General features: G+C 30.7%; 1 pseudogene; it reads left to right on the top strand.

The window, feature by feature from the left end:
* The first annotated feature begins 1,583 nt into the window (after nucleotides 1-1,583).
* LOC101512396 (bidirectional sugar transporter SWEET2-like) lies at nucleotides 1,584-3,837 on the top strand (annotated as a pseudogene).
* The last annotated feature ends 17,663 nt before the right edge of the window (nucleotides 3,838-21,500 follow it).

Consider the following 21,500-nt stretch of genomic DNA (forward strand, 5'->3'; position numbering starts at 1 on the left):
CAATTGTTCTGCTAATAGATACTTAGGATCTTATATTATATCACATTAAGGGATAAAGAGAAAACAATTTATCTATGGGTGCCAATTTATGAGCACAGGAGGATTGGCTAAAAACTTATAAATAGAGGATTGGCTCGAAACCGCGTTATCAAACACCTACAAATTGTAATAAATACTATGATGAAAATATGAATTGATTCTCTTTCTTGAAAAATATGTTAACTTGTAAAATAATACCAAACATTTCAATCTTATCAGCATATTTAACTATAATTTTGACCAGCATTTTGAGGATGACTTTCACTATAGCATCTTTTATTCTTTATGAATATAAAAATCACAGTTCTTAAAAAATTTAAATACATTTTTTACGAAACATTTATTTATCATTATTTTCATTGAAAGTTATTATGTACTGCCAACATCTAATTATTTTCTCTTTCTAATTTTTTTTAATGTTTATTCTTCGCAAATTTAATATATTATATATATATACATATATATATATATATATATATATATATATATATATATATATTAATTCAATTTTTTTTAAATAAACTATAAAATAAAGATTGTGGTATATATTACAAATTTACAATCTAAATATTTATTTATACATATTATAGTAATTATTAATTGAAGTTTAAATTTGCACCGTTGAACACATGTCTTGGATTCGCCGGTGTATTCTATAATCATGACTTAGAAATTATAATTTTCATAATTCAACAATATAGTTTTAATTAATTAGACTAATTATGATTTAAAAATTATAATTTCGATGATCAAGTTAAATATAACCTTATTACACTAACAATTACACATAAACGCTAACTTAAATTGTTCAACGGTTCAATTTTAACTATTTAGTTTGACTATGATTTATAAATTTTAATTTTGATGATCTAACAACTAAATATTAATCAAATAAACTAAATATAACTTATAAATTTTATTTTTGATGATTTAACGGTTCAATCTAACCTAATTACACATATAATAACTTAGAAATTTTAATTTTAATGACTCAATTATTCAATTTTAACTAATTAGAGTGACTAGGACTTATAAATTATAATTTTGATGATTCAACGATTCAGTCCAATTAGGTTATATTGAATTGTTGGATCGTCAAAATTATAATTTCAAAATCATTATTTATATAATTATATTATATTGAATCGTTGGTCATTGAAATTATAATTCATAAGTCTTAGTCGGTCTAATTAGTTAAGATTGAATTGTTAGTTCTTATAAATTAGAATTTATAAATAATTGTTAGTGTAATTAAGTTAGATCTAACCATTTAGTCAACAAATTAGAATTTATACGCCATATTCAATCTAATTAATTAGTTAATATTGAACTGTTGGATCATAAAAAATAACCTCTAAATCCTTTTGGATATCAGGACGAGTTCATTTTTATCCTCGAATAGAGGATATTTAGGGTTTTCTACTTTTATTACTTCTTCAATTCGTTTAGAGGATGGACTTTCAATTTGATTTGTTTTTAGAGCAACCATTTTTCCTTTTTTACTTGTTTTTTTTCTTTCTTTCTTTTTTCTTCTGAAAGTAACAATGGCTCATGTGCTCTTAGTGTTCCAACCAGATCTTCTAATTTCATGGTGGATAAATTTCTTGTTTATGTGATGGCAGTTATCGTAGGTCTCCATTATCTTGTTAGGCTTCTTCGAATTTTTCTTATTCTTTCTTGGATAAAGTATTATTTTTCAATAGATCGCATGTTATTTAGTATAATAGTAAGTCTTGAAAAAATTTCATCAATAGTTTCTTCCTTCTTCATCTCGAATAGTTCAAATTCTCGTACTCCTATGTCAATCCTTGTTTCTTTTACGTGACTTCATCATTCGTGATGGATCTTTTGTAACGCCTCAAATTTTTAATCTAAACATTATTTAAAAATATTTGTTTTCTTTTAGAAACAACTATAATTTTTTTTTCTTAGGAATAGTTCATCATGTAATAATTTGAAGGTGTGTCAGAAAATGACTTGATATGTTTTTTTGGTTGTAAAAGAACGTAATGTAATTTACTAAAATATTATTTATTCATTTATTTGCAAAATTAATATTTCAGTTGTTAGATCGATATTCATTTATGCTCCAAAATAAAATAAATTTTGTTTAAGTGAAATTAAAAAAGACACAAGGTTGACTGAATTTAATGACATTCAATTATTTACTAGGAAGTGAAATCTCATTTCCGTATTTTTATTAAAAGTTAATGATAAAGAGTAAATAATTTTACAATGTACCACAAAAAATTTAGTAATACAAAATATTATTTTTAAGTAAAAGTCTCATTTTTCCATGCGTGTGCACCAATCAAACATCATTCATGCAACTCTTTGAAATCATTTGTACCTAAATATTGGTGTAAGGGGTCACTTCGATCTCCGTTTGTTGCAACCTATGGTACGATTTCCTTTTCGTTGTTAGGGTTTTGATTACACTGTTCTAAGGGTGCTGATTTTTTTGCTTTGAATGCCATTTCTGTGAAACAGGAGGAGAACGGTCGCATGTAGTGTTACCAAACCACGAGGTACTTTCAGTTTTCTGTGTATTGTATCTATTTCAACTTATTTTCTGTTTTCTGATATTTATATTCTCTTCCATTTATGTTCTCTTTTCTGGATACAACTGGTATTGCTGATACTTTTTCTTTCCCCAATGTAAGTTTCATAAATTATTTTTTTTTAAATAAAAAAAATTGAGCATAGAAGAATTTGATGTTTATCCTTTGACTATTAACTCTTTATTCTGTTGTGAACAATAGACCCACATTTAGGAGAGTTATCTTAAATGGGTCAACGTAAATGTTCTCAAGATTGCCATATATTTATTCTCTATTGAACTGCTTGTGGATTGGAACCCCTTTTATATCACCTAATAATGTGTTGGTTACAACTGTTGATTCAATTGGAGCAGCTTTTCAGTTTGTGTACATTGTTCTGTTCTTAGTGTATGCTGAGAAAGCAAGAAAGGTTGGTTAATTTATTGATACTATGGAAATTTAAAACAAATTTTACATAAAACATAGGTTTGTTAATAGTTACTGATATGTGATATTGTATACTGTCATTTGATAGGTGAGAATGTTTGGATTATTGATGGCAGTTTTGGGAATATTTGGGATCATACTAGTTGGGAGTTTGACAATAACCTATAGTTCCATGCGCCGAATGTTTGTTGGATTCTTGAGTTGTGTTTCTCTGATTTCAATGTTTGCCTCCCCATGGTTTATAATCGTAAGTTTTTCACTTCCTAGATATATCAATGTAATACTGAGTTTTACTAGTTTTCAAGTTTGGTGAAATTATTTATCTATATAATTTCTCAGAAATTGGTCATTCGCACGAAAAGTCTCGAGTTTATGCCATTTTGTCTTTCGCTTTCCACATTCCTAATAATCGCCTCGTTCCTTCTTTATGGGTTGCTCAGTGATGATGCTTTCTTTTATGTAAGAGTCTTTTTTCAGCTCATTTTTTTTTTCTTTCTGTTTCTTTATGAAATGTTCATTTTAGTTTTGGAACTCAGATGTTTATTCTGTTGGCTTATATTTGTATACCTACATTTTTGTTTGATATTTTAGGTACCAAATGAGATATGTACTGTTTTGGCAATCATACAATTGTTATTGAACTTCTATTACAAGAGTTCATCTAGTAATGAATCTAGAGACACCTTGATAATGTCATGTGGATAATCTGCATTGCTGAGATCTGACAAAAGCATAGGTGAACACAAATTTTATGATTAATACAACACTAATTTGGATTACTAATGAGAAGCATTGATGATTAATACAACACTAGTAGACACAACATAACTAGAGCTAGGGTTCCATGGCATTGAGAAGAATGAAAGTGATAAGCTAATTTGTTCTAAAGGTTGGTATAGTCTTTTTTTTTTTTTTTAATTGTAGTCTCAGTTGTAGACTCTCATCTCTTTCTCGATCCTGATTCGATTTCATTCGTGAATTTTTTTTCCTGCAATGTTTTAAATTTCAGGAACTTTTCAGAGTTAGATTCACTGATTTTGGATCTCATTTGAGTGTTGTTGTTCATTTTCACTTGGTAAATTTTCGATCTCGTGACCTACATATTGTTAATTTGTTAGTGATTGTTGCTTTTAGGTTTTAGTTCCATTTTACAATGAATTTCATTGATTGTTGCGATATTGGATATCAAGAAAGCATACGACTCTTATCAATAATTTCAGCTTTGATTTTGGTTCTTCAAATATTTCAGCCTTAGAAGAATTCATTTCCTTTTAATTGTCTTCTCCTACATTATATTGTCATGTATTCATTCAATTCAAGTTTGAACTATTGTTTACCAAGTGCACCGTTGGCCCTAAACAACATCAGTGTTTCCTAAAAGACCTTTGATTACATTAGACCTACTTTCCCTTTTCATAATACTAAATTTTTAGTTTTGGATTTTACATGAAAATTGAATTTTATATTTATGTTTATATGTCTATGCATGTCCTTTGGTAAATGGACTACTTTCTTCAAAATACCCACCTTATTATGTTTTAAATTTGATTTAATTGCAGCATTTTCTTCAAGCAAGAAATATTGTTATCTCTTATAGGACTATAGAATGCTGAAAAAACTTCCCCGTAAATTTTGTTGTTGTAAGTACAATAATCACGTTGAATTGCAAATCAATAGACTTAAGAAAAGGGATTTTGAAGTTGATATGTTGAAGGAGCAAATTGTTTTCTTGTTGTAAATGCAAAATTCTAGAGAAAAAAAAAGGTAAAATTATTTTCATAGCAAATCTGTTTAAAAAATAATGTGAGAACTGCTTGTCCTTGGTTAAAAATATTAATTGCATAATGATTGCTTCTAGCTATATGAGAAATTTAGTTAATTAGTATTTGACAATATTTATAAAGATTCATTGAGGTTAATACATACCTTTTTTTTTTTTTTCCAGGCAACAAACATAGAATCACCAATAGATGGTAGACGTTCATCTGAGTCTAGCTATCAACCTAATGATTGGGGAACAACAACATTAGGGACTAATTAGATACTTTGATGAACTTCTATGTTTGATGAAGTTGTTTTGTATGTTTAGCCACTCCACTAATGTTTTGAATATTTAAACTATTTTATTTATTGTTTTAGTTATCTTTAATGTATGAATTGGTGTTATTTCTTTTGAAAAAATTATATAAATTGGATTTAGGTACAATAGTTATATAATTGTGTATTTAAATCTTGTGGATGATTTTTATGAATATTTTTTTATTTTAATTAATAAAAAATAGCAAAAAATTGTATCATATATTTTTTTTAAATTATTAAGCTCGCGACGGTTCAAACTGCCTCAAAATAAATAGCAACAATTGATATTTGTCACAACTTTTTAGAAACAAATAAATTGCAGTGTTTAGCGACGGTTTTAACTGTCGCAAAATGTATTTCAAGGCAGTTAGGAACCGTCGCAAATGTTGCCGACGGTTGGAACGACGATTTTTTGAATTATCGCAAAATAACCTCGCGACAGACGAATCTGCGACAGTTGCAGAACCGTCACAATCATCAATTTGAGGCGGTTATAACCATCGCAAGTGTCTCTTGCAACCGCCACAAACCAATTTTTTCCTTGTAGTATATATATATATATATTTAATATCAACCAAATCTGTCAAAGAACCTAACCAACTTTTTGTGAAGGACTAACCACAATATATATAAGTTTTAATTGTTGGTCATTTCACTATAGATTCACATAGTGATTTCAAAAGAAGGAAAACTTGTGCCTTTGTTCTCATAAATTGGCTTATTTGGGCCAATTTGCCAAGTATTCAAAATCAACCAAATACGTCATTCCTTTCTAATCGCTTTTTTTTTTTTTTACCTAAATTCAATTTTCTTGGTTTTCATTGCATCAATCTAACTCAAGTAACAAATATTTATATTCTCTTATGATAAAATATCAAGCTTTTACTTGTATTATAATGTGATCACTATTAAAAGTGAATCACAATGTGCTTATATATAGTGATTTATCGATACAAACATCTGTGCCACTTTTGACTAATATCATGTTTATAAATAGAGTGCAAACAGAAATATATATATTTTTTTGTCAGAAACAAGGTAGTTAGTTATGTTTGAAAAAGTGAAAATTTTTAGACTTTTTATAAGTAAAAAACAATAAATCTGCTTTACTATTTAGCACTTGAAAGATATTTATTTACTATTACCATTTGAATATATAATACAAACACAAATAATTTTGAGTTATAAATAAGGTGGTTAGCAGTGTTTTTGAAAATGTGTTTAATTATTTGAATGATTTGATTAGTTTTTATAAATATGCAAATACTTGATTTTTTTTGCATTTTTGTAAGTAAAAGACAATAATTATGCATTATTATACTATTTAGCACATGAAAGACTTCTTACTATTACCATGTCAATAAATAACACAAATACAAATAATCCTAAGTCATATAAATAGTAGGGTTGTGCATGGTTGGTTTTTTTTAAAAACCAAAACATTTTTATTTTAAAACAAATATATGGATTTAGATTTATAACCAAAACCATTATTTGGTTTAAAATCAATTATAAAACTAATTGTAAAATTGATTATGGTTAAATAATCGATTTCTAATTAAGAAACCAGTTTCTAAAAATTCAATTTTAAAATTGAGTTTTTTCTCAATATCAGTTAAAATTTGATTATTTTTTTAAAAAAATCGGTTATTTAAAATGAAAAACGATTATTCATATTTAAAAATCGATTATTTTTACAAAATGAAAGCTCAATAAAAATACATCAACAATACAATTGAACATGTTTAATTGCTTATAATAACTTGTGATTAAAATTAATTTATTACTAACTTCACTAAGACCACGAATTCTGATTCATACTAGTTCAATAAATTACTTATTACTAAAACCGTAGAAAATACAAACACTTAAAAGTTTCTTCGATTAAATTTAACAATTACTACACCGTAATAAAACCGTAGAAAATACAAACACTTTGAAAGTTTCTTCGATCAAATTTAACAATTAGTGCACCGTAATAAAATCATAGAAAATACAAACACTTGAAAGTTTATTTTCAATACCGAGATGGACACTACCACCACAAGATTTAGTAAATTTAAAATATCTAATTGATTTAATATATTAATTTTTCTTGAACATTTATAATTAAGTTAAGTTTGAGCAATATTTAAATCTCAATATTATTTCCAACCTAACATATTAATGTAACATTTTGAAAAAATTCATCCTTTAAAAATCAGTAATTTAAGAAATTATATTAAAAATATTTAGTCTATCATATTTTAGTCTTCCTCAATAAATATTAAATATTTTAATACATTAACTAATTATCATACAATATGGTTGGTTAGTAACAAGTAGAGATGTCAATTTGACTAGCTCACTAATTATTGGCCTCAACTCACATGTTGGATGGGTCAAAAAATTCAAAATTAAAAAAATCTAAAGTTTTGTGGGCTTTGTTTACAATTTTTTTTCGAGGAATAATTCTTTTCTTAAAATTTTCCGATAAAAAAATTCAATTATTTTTGATAAAAAATAATTTACAATTTTTTTAAATTGAGAAAAAAAAATTCAATGTTTTCGAGAAATTTTTTACAATTTTTCTCAATAAATTTTTTGAGAAAAAATTCGATTTTAAATTTTTCTGAGAAAAAAGAAAAGTTTTTTTAATTTTTTTGTGAAAAATGAATTTTAAAAATTTTTCAGGAAAAAAAAAATCTCAAGATTAATAAAATATTGGGGCCTATGAAATGGCAAAATCAGAATCATTTTAGTTTTTGAGATTTAGGATTTTTGGAAGTTGAGTGGATAAAAACCAAATCTAAATATAAAACATAAGTGGGTATGCAACTGGTTAGTAAATAAACCGGATTATAACCATATTATTTTAATCGGATGTTTAAAATGGATTTGGATCCGGTTTTAGATTTAAGTCTCATAACTAGATTTTTTTGCACAACCCTAATAAATAAGGTGGTTAGTTCTTTGAAGGATTTGATAAGTTTTAACAAACCAACAAAAACTTGAATTTTTTTGCCTTTTTGTTACTTAAAGACAATAAATTTGCATTATTTTACTTTTTAGTACGTGAAAATTAGGGCAAAAACAAATAATTTTGAGTCAGAACTAAAGTTGTTAGTTGTGTTTGAAAATGTGGTTAGTTCTTCAAAAAATTTAATTTTTTTGATGAACCTAAAAAAACTTGAAATTTTTTGCTTTCCTGTCAGTAAAAAACAACAAGTCTGCATTATTTTACTATTTAGTACGTTAAAGGTATCTTTTTTTTACTATTATCATGTGAATAAGTAGGACAAACACATAATTATAAGTAAAAAACATAGTGGTTGGTTTTGTTTAAAAATGTGGTTTTGAATGATGTAGTTAGATTTGACAAACAAGTATTTGTGGTACACACGCCAACACATATATCCTTATTGTGTTTTATTTATGAAGTAGCTAAATATTTTAAGATTTTGAAAGTGTTTCAAAATTAATCAAATTTGTCAAATAATTAACCACATTTTAAAGAAAGGCTAACGACATTATTTCAGATTTGTAATTATTGATCATTTCATTATGTATTCATGTGGTAATAGTGAAAAGAGATATTTCACGTGCAAAATAGTAAAATAATGGAGATTTAATGTTTTTTACTTATAAAGTTGTTAATTTTTTTTTTAAGTTTTTGCATGCATTTTAAAATGAACCAAATACGTCAGAGAACTAAACACATTTTAAAGAAAGATTAACCACAATATTTTTACCTGAGAATCTTTAGTTATTTTACTATTTATTCACATTGTAATAGTAAAAAAAAAGGTCTTTCACACGGTAAATAATAAAATAATACAGGTTTATTGTCTTTTACTTATAAAGTGACTAAAAAATTTAAGTTTTTGCAGATGTTTCAAAATTAATCAAATTTGTCAAAGAATTAACTGCACATTTTAAAGAAGGACTAAGCATAATATTTATGACCGAGAATGTTTGATCATTTCACTATTTTTTCACATGGTAATAGTAAAAAGAGGTTTTTCACTTGCTAAATTAGTAAAATAATGTAGATTTATTGTATTTTACTTATAAAGTGACTATAACAATTAAATATTTGTAGATATTCAAAATTAACTAAATTTGTCAAAGAACTAGCCCCATTTTAAAGAATGACTAACCACATTATTTTAAACTTGTAATCATTATTCACATGGTAATAGTATTGACCAATGATTCTAACTCAAAAGTGGTTAATAATTCCTTAAAAATGGTTAATTGTGTGATAGATTATGTTGATTTTCAAACGCATGTCAAAACTCAAATTTCATCTTTTATAAATTCAAAATATTAAGTGTGTGTTTTTTCTATATAGCACGTAAAAATAATAAGTGTATCTATTTTTACTATTATCTTGTGAATAAATATTGAAATGACAAATGATTCTAACTCAAAAACAAAATAAGTTAATCTTTTCTTAAAGATTGGTTAATTGTTTGATAGATTTGGTTAGTTATCAAACTTCAAAACTCAAACTTCATATACTTCATAAGTGTCTCTTGGTTAGTTACAAATTGGTTAACTAACTAAAAAAAGGAACATAGTCAGTTTTATGACATAAAAAAAGTGGTAAATAGAGTGAAGAAAATATGGTTAAGACAATTCACAAATTGATTAACTAGTTAACGAAACTGATGCTAATGATGGAAAGCGGTGCAAAATCGCTACAGTTAGGATTGCAAATAGTGGGATAGGCGCTATTGCGAAGACTAAAAATCAATATACAAACTAAACATACATAAATACTAAAAAGTTAGGAAGAAAAAACAAAAAGTTAAATGAGCAATGATATTTTACTTTAATGAAAGAGCACAATGACAGAGCAATAAACAAACAGAGCAAGAACAAGAACTTTTATTGTGCTGACTTGTATTGCATAAAAATTTCAAAGGGCAGTCAAAATATATTTTACACATTTAAATTGATCGTTTAAGACATACATGTGAACACATAAAAAAAACACAAAAAGAAACACCTTTAAATAGCATTACTGGTACACATTTAATGGGAAGACGCATGCAACTATTTGGAATAGACTTTCCTCAAAATACATTTTCTAATACACTATAGATTATAAGTGTAACACTTTTACTTATTTGTGTAATGTAATTAATTCATATGTCCGACATGTTTTGCCTTAAAATTTAAATAGTACAAACCAATTATTATACTCAAATTAAAGTATATGGTTTATCGTCTAAATCTCACATAGAAAGTTTGTTTGGTGAGTTAAAGGACTTTGAAAGAGTTATAAGAAGAAAGCTTTGGATTTAAACTCAAGAAAATCAACTCAACTATTAATATTAGAGAAATGTTATTTAAACACATCTTTAAACACAAATACAAACACATATACCATATACGTATACAAACTTAAAGATGTATACATATTTAGGGACATTGTAGTCATTTTAATGATTTTTATTCTATTTCTCAGAAACCCTTTTTCTCTCTTTCTCTCTTCTCCATCTTCTCTCTTCGTTTCTCCATCTTCTTCTCCACCAAGAATCTGAAAGCTTCTCCATCTTCTTCTCCATATTCTTTTCTTCGTTTCTCTATATTCGTCGTTGTCGCTCGCGAGAGGTTGCATCCGATTTGTCTGCCGTTCGCTCGCTTGCTGCATTCGATTATGCCGATCTTCTCGCTTGCTGCATCTGTGCACTCGTTGTCGCTTGTTGGGTATTTTCATTGTAAGTTTACTTCTCCATATCATTAGGGTTTTTAGTTATTGATTTAGGGTTTCTATTTTTGCTTATCTGTTTAGGATTTTTGATTTTTAGGGTTTCTATTTTTGACTTCTTCATTTCTATTTTTGCCTTTTTTGTTTCAAATATATTATTATTATTATTATTATTATTATTATTATTATTATTATTATTATTATTATTATTATTATTATTATTATTATTATTATTATACCTTCAAGGTAAATTGCTAGTTTTTGAATGTTGGAAACAACCAAATTATGAAGTTGTTGACTTGCCCAAATAGGACTTTGTACGCCGAAACAGTAACCAAACAAAATGTTAATATAAATGTTGACTTGATATTGAAGTATATTTTTTTTCTATTATTTCAATTTAGAAAAATTTAGTATCATAAATGAGGTATTTTATTAATTTTGAGTTTCTTTCTTTCTACTTTTATGATTTAGATTTGGTTGATTAAGTTGTGGAAAAATTGCTGAAGTTATATAGTTCAGATGAATTATGTCTGAAAATTCAAATTTGAAGTTAAGTAACTACATTCATACAAAAGTAACCTTTAGTTACCTTCAAATGATTTTGAATGTAGTTTTGATGAATTATTTCTGAAAATTCAAATTTTGAAGTGAACTAATCTTTAATTATCTTCAAATGATTTTAAATTTATTGGCAAATCATTTCCACCTTCAAACATTCAAATTGATTTTGAATTCATTAACCAAGTTGTTCCCAATATTAACCATGTTTTTTAAAGCCATTAACCAGACTTATATTTTGTATGATAAGAATGACCATTCTGTTTAAATCCATTAACCAAGTTGTGCAAGAAATTAACTATATTGTTTCAAGTCATTAGCGAGGTTTATATCTTGTTTGATTAGAATGTCAAGTTTTCAATTCAAATTCATTAACCTAGTTGTTTCCCAACATTAACCATGTTTGTCAAATCCATTAACCAAGTTGTGCAAGGAATTAACCATATTGTTTTAAGTCATTAATGTAAGATTTATGGGTCACATATGTAATTAATTAATAAAGTGTGTTAGGGTCATTATATAATTAGCCAATAAACTAGAGGTCAAATAATATATAATAGTTTATGGCTAAAGAGCATAATAGTTATGAAAATTAATAGTGTAGATACCAGGCAGTTTCTAATTTAATGAGGGGCTGAATTGGAAATACTGCAATTTGGGATATAACTAATAATAGTTATATATAGGGGTAATGGTCCCCAAGGCAAACACAACAAGACTGTTCAGTCTCACAAACCCTAAAGGAGAAAACTCTCTGGTTCTCTCTATCCCCATCAAGAGAGCAAGGTCTTCAGGGTGTTTTGCTGAGGAAGATCACCCAACCCATTGGCTCTATCATCATCATCGCATGATTTCATTAATGGCAATTCCCACAGGCACGCTTCCGCCTTTGGCTATTCATCATGTAATTGACATGGATTGTTGAGCACAACGTTATTAGGGTTTTCCCACAATTGGTATCAGAGCCTACCATGTTTAATTCATGATGAAATTCGGTTATTGTCTTTGTTTAGGATTCAATTTGAGAATTTTGACATGATTGAAAAATTAGGGTTTGTAATTTGGGAATTTTGATATATATATATTATGGAATCCATATTTTTTTTTTGTTTCCGGTTATAATTTTTTTTTGTAATGGTTTGAAGTTGAACACACTGTGATTTTTAAAACTTATTGTCGTTAATAATCTTTGCATGTTTTTCATTTCGGAATTGAATATGTATGCTATTGATTTGTAAGCAAGAATTGTAGCTTCTGTGTTTATTCGCGTCTACATTCCCTGATTATGGTGTTTTTGAAGTTATCGGAGTATGTGATTTTGAGTCAATTTATTTGTTAAACTCGTTGCTTTTGTTGTTATTTTAGTTCTATTGAGTTTGTTGAACAATTATATCTGATTTTGTGTTGTGTTAATTTGTTTGCATTTGTCCAAATTCTGAGATAGATTGTACTATCCGGCTCACAAATGGATGAATATTAATTAGTTATGATTCTGTATAATTTTTTTTGCATTTAAAGTACAATAATAATAATAAAGCAAGCGCCATAAATTTTTTTTTTTTTGACAAATTATATTCCATTTTGATTGTCACTCTTCTGACTGAATTGGCAGAAAACATAGTGCTGTGAGTATATATAGGGTTACGTAGTGTGTGTATTTTTTTAATTTTTTTTTTGATAAAACAATAATTATCAGATACTAATGAAACACTGTGTATATAAGTGAACAATATTTTTTTTTATTGTTTTATTTGGATATAATAAATATATGTTCAAGTCAAGTTTGACATTTTGAATGAGTTAATTGAAACTTGATGTCGCCAAAGTGACCTCTCTTGTCTAAATTGCTCGTGAAGAGTGTCAAATGGCTGTGTATATGTTTATTCATGCGAGTATTGACCGGCCCAAAGGAAGGTTAATATTTGGCATAATCACATATACACCTGCGATGATAAATGCGTGACAATTATTTGGTATACATGTGAGCAGTAAATCGGCCCAAAGGAAGGTTTATTGTTTGATATGTCTTATTGTCAATATTTGATCGTTGCAACAAGAGTACCACTAGCAGTTGGTGTTACTGTCCAAAGACTTGACATCAATGGTGCACCGGGTATCTTCAGATGGGTTAAATTCCATGATTTGAACATATGTATTTATTTGTTTATTGATTTGTTTTCTTAAAATGTGAGTTTCTAAGTTTCGTTCTTTATTTAACTCACAACATCTATTGCTTCCATATCTGCAAATTTGAGTTCTATTCTTGTCCTTAATGGGACAAATTTTAAGGAATGGGAAGAGAACATTCTGATTGTTCTTGGCTGCATGGATCTAGACCTTGCATTAAGAATTGATCGACCCTCTACTCCTAAGGACTTTAGTTCTTCTGAAGAAAAATTAGAGTATGAGAAATGGGATCGCTCAAATCGCATAAGTCTTATGATCATAAAGCGTTGCATTCCTGAGGTCTTTAGAGGTGCTGTCTCGGATGAGATAGATACAGCTAAAAATTTCCTTGTTGAGATGGAAAAACGCTTTGAAAAAAGTGATAAGGCTGAAACAAGTTCTTTGCTTCAGAATTTAATTTCCATGAAGTATCAAGGCAAGGGAAATATAAGAGAGCACATTATGATGATGTCCAACATTGCTTCTAAGCTTAAAGGACTAAAGCTTGAGTTATCAGATGACTTACTCATTCATTTAGTATTGATGTCTCTTCCTTCGCAATTCAGTGAGTTTAAGGTGATTTATAATTGTCAAAAGGAGAAATGGACTCTCAATGAGCTCATTTCATTATGTGTGCAAGAAGAGGACAGGCTGAAGCAAGATAGGACTGAAAGTGCTCACTTTACTAGCATCTCTAAAGACAAGGGCAAAAGGAAAAGAATTGAGGAGCCCAAGAACAAAGCTGCTGATAAGGGTCCAGAACAAAAGAAGCAGACTAAGGATAACAACTGCTTCTTCTGCAGGAGTTCTGGACACGTGAAGAAGGATTGTGCCAAATATCACGCTTGGCGTGTTAAGAAAGGTATGATTCTGTCTTTGGTCTGTTCTGAGGTTAATTTAGCTTCAGTACCTGGAAACACTTGGTGGTTAGACTCTGGTGCAACTACTAACATCAGTGTTTCAATGCAGGGTTGCCTGAACTTCCGAAAGCCTAGTGATACTGAAAGATGCATCTATGTAGGAGATGGGAAGAAGGTAGAAGTTGAAGCCATAGGAAAATTTAGATTATTATTAAGTTCCGGTCATTATTTGGATTTAAAAGACACTTTTGTTGTACCGTCATTTAGACGGAATTTGATCTCTATTTCTTATTTGGACAAATCAGGATATTATTGTTCATTCGGGAATAAAGAATTTACTTTGTCTTTAAATTCGAATGTTGTTGGAACCGGTTTACTTTCTGGTTATGATAATCTTTATTTGTTGGAAACTGTGGCTAACTATAATGAAACCTTGAATGTGGAATCACGTGGTACTAAGCGGAAAATTGACAATTTCAATTCAGGAGTGCTTTGGCACAAACGTCTAGGTCACATCTCTAAAAATAGAGTTGAACGACTTGTGTCAGATGGAATTTTAGATTCCATTGACTTCACAGACCTTAACGTTTGTGTAGCATGCATTAAAGGAAAACAGACTAAAGATAAGAAATTAGGCGCATATAGAGCTACAGACGTCTTAGAATTGATACATACGGACATCTGTGGGCCATTTCCAACTCCTTCTTGGAATGGTCAACAATATTTTATATCATTCATAGACGATTACTCTAGATATGCCTACCTTTACCTAATTCACGAAAAGTCCCAATCAATAGACGTGTTCAAATCCTTTAAGGCAGAAGTTGAGAATCAACTTAATAAAAGAATTAAAAAGGTCAAATCTGATCGTGGTGGTGAATACTACGGCAGATATGACGGTTCAGGTGAACAACGTCCGGGACCATTTGCCAAATACCTAGAGGAATGTGGAATCGTCCCACAATACACTATGCCGGGGTCACCCAGCATGAATGGTGTAGCTGAAAGACGAAACAGGACTCTTAAGGATATGGTAAGGAGTATGATTTGTCATTCCACCTTGCCAGAGTCACTCTGGGGAGAGGCATTAAAAACAGCAGCATACATTCTTAATAGAGTACCAACTAAGGCAGCGGCTAAAACACCTTATGAGCTTTGGATTGGGCGTAAGCCTAGCCTGAAGCACTTTCATGTTTGGGGATGTCCAGCTGAGGCAAGGCCTTATAGGCCGAATGAAAAGAAATTTGAACCCCGAACAATTAGCAGCTATTTTATAGGGTACTCAGAAAAATCAAGGGGCTATAAATTTTATGATCCTAATTTGAGAACAATTTTTGAGACGGGAACGACAACGTTCTTTGAGGATATTGAGTTTGGGGGGAAGATTAAGGTTAAAGATTTTGTCTTTGAGGAAGAATCTGTAACAATTCCAGAACTGATTCTTCCACCAATTGACTTTCCCATTATTGAACAAACTCAAGATGATCTGGTTGTTCAGGAAGAACAAAATCCAGATCAAATTCAAGATCCTCAAGAACAAGTGCCTCAAGAGCCAGCTCCATTGCGGAGATCCACTAGAGAAAGGAAAAATGCTATTTCGGATGATTATGTAGTATTTATCAATGAGGTAGAGGAAAATGTTGGCATGACGGAAGACGACCCAGTCAACTTTCATCAAGCCATGCAAGATTCTCGTTCAGATAAGTGGATCGAAGCAATGAATGAGGAGTACAAGTCTATGCAAGACAATTCAGTTTGGGAACTTATCCCATTACCTGAAGGAAAGAAACCCATTGGTTGCAAATGGATTTTTAAAACCAAGCGGGATTCCAATGGTAATGTGGAGAGATATAAGGCACGTCTTGTAGCTAAGGGTTATACTCAAAAGGAAGGGATTGATTATAAAGAGACTTTCTCTCCGGTTTCATCGAAGGACTCTTTAAGAATAATCATGGCTCTTGTTGCTCACTTTAATTTGGAGCTTCATCAAATGGATGTAAAAACAGCTTTTCTCAATGGCGACATTGATGAGACGATCTATATGGTGCAGCCAGAAAACTTTGTGTTGGGAGACCCAAAGAATATGGTGTGCAAACTAAGAAAATCCATTTATGGGCTAAAACAAGCTTCTCGTCAATGGTACCATAAATTTCATCAAGTAATTCTCTCATTTGGTTTTGAGATGAATACAGTTGATGATTGTGTGTATCATAAGTTCAGTGGGAGCAGACATATTTTCCTGGTCTTGTATGTTGATGACATACTGCTTGCCACTAACGATATAGGCATGTTGCACGAAACTAAGAAATTTCTATCAAAGCATTTTGAGATGAAAGATCTTGGTGACGCCTCTTTTGTATTAGGAATTCAGATACACCGAGACAGATCTCGAGGTATTCTTGGATTGTCACAAAAGAGCTATATCGATAAGGTTCTCAAAAGGTTTGGGTTACAGGATTGCAAACCAGGGGACACCCCAGTTGCTAAGGGAGACAAGTTTAGTCTCAAACAGTGCCCTAAGGGAAGTTTGGAAATTCAAGAAATGCAAAAGATCCCTTATGCTTCAGCTGTAGGGAGTCTTATGTATGCCCAAGTATGTACGCGTCCAGACATAGCGTTCATAGTAGGGATTTTAGGCAGATATTTAAGCAATCCAGGTCTTGACCATTGGAAAGCAGCCAAGAGGGTCATGAGATATTTGAAGAGAACAAGAAACTACATGCTCACATATAGGAGGTCAGACCAGTTAGAGATCACTGGGTACTCTGACTCGGATTTTGCGGGATGCCAAGACAGCTTAAGATCAACTTCAGGCTATGTCTTTCTGTTAGCTGGTGGAGCAGTTTCTTGGCGTAGTGCCAAGCAAGGTCTTACTGCCTCATCAACCATGGCAGCAGAATTCGTAGCAATTCATGAGGCATCTGACCAGGGCATTTGGCTGAGAAATTTTGTCACAGGGCTGCAAATAGTTGAAGGGATTGAAAGACCACTCAAGTTGTATTGTGACAATAGATCAGCAGTCCTGTATTCTAACAATAATAGGAGCTCAACCAAGTCAAAGCACATTGACATTAAGTTCCTAGTTGTTAAAGAGAAGGTACAAAGTGGACAGATATCCATAGAACACTTAAGGACAAACTCCATGATTGCGGATCCACTCACTAAAGGTCTACCACCCAAGGTCTTTCATGAGCACACTGCTCACATGAGTGTGCTACAGCTTGAGGAATCTTGATTTTAGTGGGAGTTTCGTCCATTATGTAATTCATGTTCTATGTTTAATTGTAAAGTACAAATACATTGTATTTGGACTTTCTGATCAGAAATAAAGTTTAAAGTATTCAGTTTTTGGTTACTTTGTACATTTAAGTTATGGTATGATCTCATTCGATAAAGTAGGACCAGTTGAAAATTGACATGCATTGACCAACTTCATGTAATTTTCATGCTACACTTTTCATAATGGGTCTATGTCATTTAGTTGTGTCAGTACGGGTGATCATTGATGGGTTTAGTTATGCTTATTATGACGAAAGCCTCTTTGGTTCCATGTGCTGATATGATTAATGGACGGGACAATTTGGATTATACTCAAGGTAATTATAATGACATTTTTGACGTCATAAAGTCTAACACACTCCTAAGGATACATGTGTGACCAGTGGGAGATTGTAAGATTTATGGGTCACATATGTAATTAATTAATAAAGTGTGTTAGGGTCATTATATAATTAGCCAATAAACTAGGGGTCAAATAATATATAATAGTTTATGGCTAAAGAGCATAATAGTTATGAAAATTAATAGTGTAGATACCAGGCAGTTTCTAATTTAATGAGGGGCTGAATTGGAAATACTGCAATTTGGGATATAACTAATAATAGTTATATATAGGGGTAATGGTCCCCAAGGCAAACACAACAAGACTATTCAGTTTCAAAACCCTAAAGGAGAAAATTCTCTGGTTCTCTCTATCCCCATCAAGAGAGCAAGGTCTTCAGGGTGTTTTGCTGAGGAAGATCACCCAACCCATTGGCTCTATCATCATCATCTCAGGATTTCATTAATGGCAATTCCCACAGGTACGCTTCCGCCTTTGGCTATTCATCATGTAATTGACATGGATTGTTGAGCACAACGTTATTAAGGTTTTTCCAACAAAGAGACCCTGCAAGTTGTCTTTTTGATACAACATGGGTTAAGAGAAAAAGGAAAACAATTGTCATTTGTACTTGCATTTACTTGATTTTGTCTTTTTTGTAAGTGGTAGAACAAAGATAATGTTCTTTTTCAAAAATGTGGGTCAACACATGTATATCAAAGTGTGAATTGACTTGCTCATATTGGTCTAAATGAAATTTAAAAACAATATTAGAACTGAAGATAGATCAATCAAAACCTTTATGACAAATTTCTTTATTTGATACCAAAATGATATTTCACTATCTTCCAATTAAGCTTGTTTGTGCAATATGAATGCATTATTATTGAAATGACTTAAACTACAAAATTAATCCTTGTCAGTTTTTGAATTGACTTACAATCATTTAAGATGATGCATCTTGCTTTAATATGAGAACAAAAATTATGTCATAACACCCATAAAACATTCTTCTACTTGAGAGAACGTTCTTTTTATGTAATTTTGAATGATATTTTGTTTTTTTGTGAATGAGATATTTAGATTAAAATCAAAAGCAACTTTCAATCTTTAAAACAATCAAAAGTATAAATTAGATCATAATTTGATTAGAATCTTAAAAATTTAATTTAAGATGTTTGATATCTTTAAAACATCAAATTAAGATTTTGCCTCAAACAATAACTATAATTTATGAAAGCTTTAAAATAAATCAGAATTATTATGGATTAGTTTGTGTTTCATGCATGTTTGAAAATAAACCATTTAAGTCTTTTAATAAAGATAAATTTGAATTTTTAATGGAAATTTATTTACAAATTAATTTTTTTCTTTAATTTTATTTATCATGTTTCAGCCGGTTCTATCGATGATAACAAAAAAAGGGGATTAAATAGGAAATAATCTACACGCATGGATTCTTTTGAGAAGAAATCAACTGAAAGAATAATCAATAAAATCTAAGTAAATGATTGTAAGCATTTCCCTTTGTTGAGATGGAAAAACGCTTTGTAAAAAGTGATAAGGCTGAAACAAGTTCTTTGCTTCAGAATTTAATTTCCATGAAGTATCAAGGCAAGGGAAATATAAGAGAGCACATTATGATGATGTCCAACATTGCTTCTAAGCTTAAAGGTCTAAAGCTTGAGTTGTCAGATGACTTACTCATTCATTTAGTATTGCTGTCTCTTCCTTCGCAATTCAGTCAGTTTAAGGTGACTTATAATTGTCAAAAGGAGAAATGGACTCTTAATGAGCTCATTTCATTATGTGTGCAAGAAGAGGACAGGCTGAAGCAAGATAGGACTGAAAGTGCTCACTTTACTAGCATCTCTAAAGACAAGGGCAAAAGGAAAAGAATTGAGGAGCCCAAGAACAAAGCTGCTGCTAAGGGTCCAGAACAAAAGAAGCAGACTAAGGATAACAACTGCTTCTTCTGCAGGAGTTCTGGACACGTGAAGAAGGATTGTGCCAAATATCACGCTTGGCGTGTTAAGAAAGGTATGATTCTGTCTTTGGTCTGTTCTGAGGTTAATTTAGCTTCAGTACCTAGAAACACTTGGTGGTTAGACTCTGGTGCAACTACTAACATCAGTGTTTCAATGCAGGGTTGCCTGAACTTCCGAAAGCCTAGTGATACTGAAAGATGGATCTATGTAGGAGATGGGAAGAAGGTAGAAGTTGAAGCCATAGGAAAATTTAGATTATTATTAAGTTCCGGTCATTATTTGGATTTAAAAGACACTTTTGTTGTACCGTCATTTAGACGGAATTTGATCTCTATTTCTTATTTGGACAAATCAGGATATTATTGTTCATTCGGGAATAAAGAATTTACTTTGTCTTTAAATTCGAATGTTGTTGGAACCGGTTTACTTTCTGGTTATGATAATCTTTATTTGTTGGAAACTGTGGCTAACTATAATGAAACCTTGAATGTGGAATCACGTGGTACTAAGCGGAAAATTGACAATTTCAATTCAGGGGTGCTTTGGCACAAGCGTCTAGGTCACATCTCTAAAAATAGAGTTGAACGACTTGTGTCAGATGGAATTTTAGATTCCATTGACTTCACAGACTTTAACGTTTGTGTAGCATGCATTAAAGGAAAACAGACTAAAGATAAGAAATTAGGCGCATATAGAGCTACAGACGTCTTAGAATTGATACATACGGACATCTGTGGGCCATTTCCAACTCCTTCTTGGAATGGTCAACAATATTTTATATCATTCATAGACGATTATTCTAGATATGCCTACCTTTACCTAATTCACGAAAAGTCCCAATCAATAGACGTGTTCAAATCCTTTAAGGCAGAAGTTGAGAATCAACTTAATAAAAGAATTAAAAAGGTCAAATCTGATCGTGGTGGTGAATACTACGGCAGATATGACGGTTCAGGTGAACAACGTCCGGGACCATTTGCCAAATACCTAGAGGAATGTGGAATCGTCCCACAATACACTATGCCGGGGTCACCCAGCATGAATGGTGTAGCTGAAAGACGAAACAGGACTCTTAAGGATATGGTAAGGAGTATGATTTGTCATTCCACCTTGCCAGAGTCACTCTGGGGAGAGGCATTAAAAACAGCAGCATACATTCTTAATAGAGTACCAACTAAGGCAGCGGCTAAAACACCTTATGAGCTTTGGATTGGGCGTAAGCCTAGTCTGAAGCACCTTCATGTTTGGGGATGTCCAGCTGAGGCAAGGCCTTATAGGCCGAATGAAAAGAAATTTGAACCCCGAACAATTAGCAGCTATTTTATAGGGTACTCAGAAAAATCAAGGGGCTATAAATTTTATGATCCTAATTTGAGAACAATTTTTGAGACGGGAACGGCAACGTTCTTTGAGGATATTGAGTTTGGGGGGAAGATTAAGGTTAAAGATTTTGTCTTTGAGGAAGAATCGGTAACAATTCCAGAACTGATTCTTCCACCAATTGACTTTCCCATTATTGAA

Source organism: Cicer arietinum, chromosome 6 (genome assembly GCF_000331145.2).
Source record: "Cicer arietinum cultivar CDC Frontier isolate Library 1 chromosome 6, Cicar.CDCFrontier_v2.0, whole genome shotgun sequence".
In the NCBI taxonomy this organism is placed as follows: Eukaryota; Viridiplantae; Streptophyta; class Magnoliopsida; order Fabales; family Fabaceae; genus Cicer; species Cicer arietinum.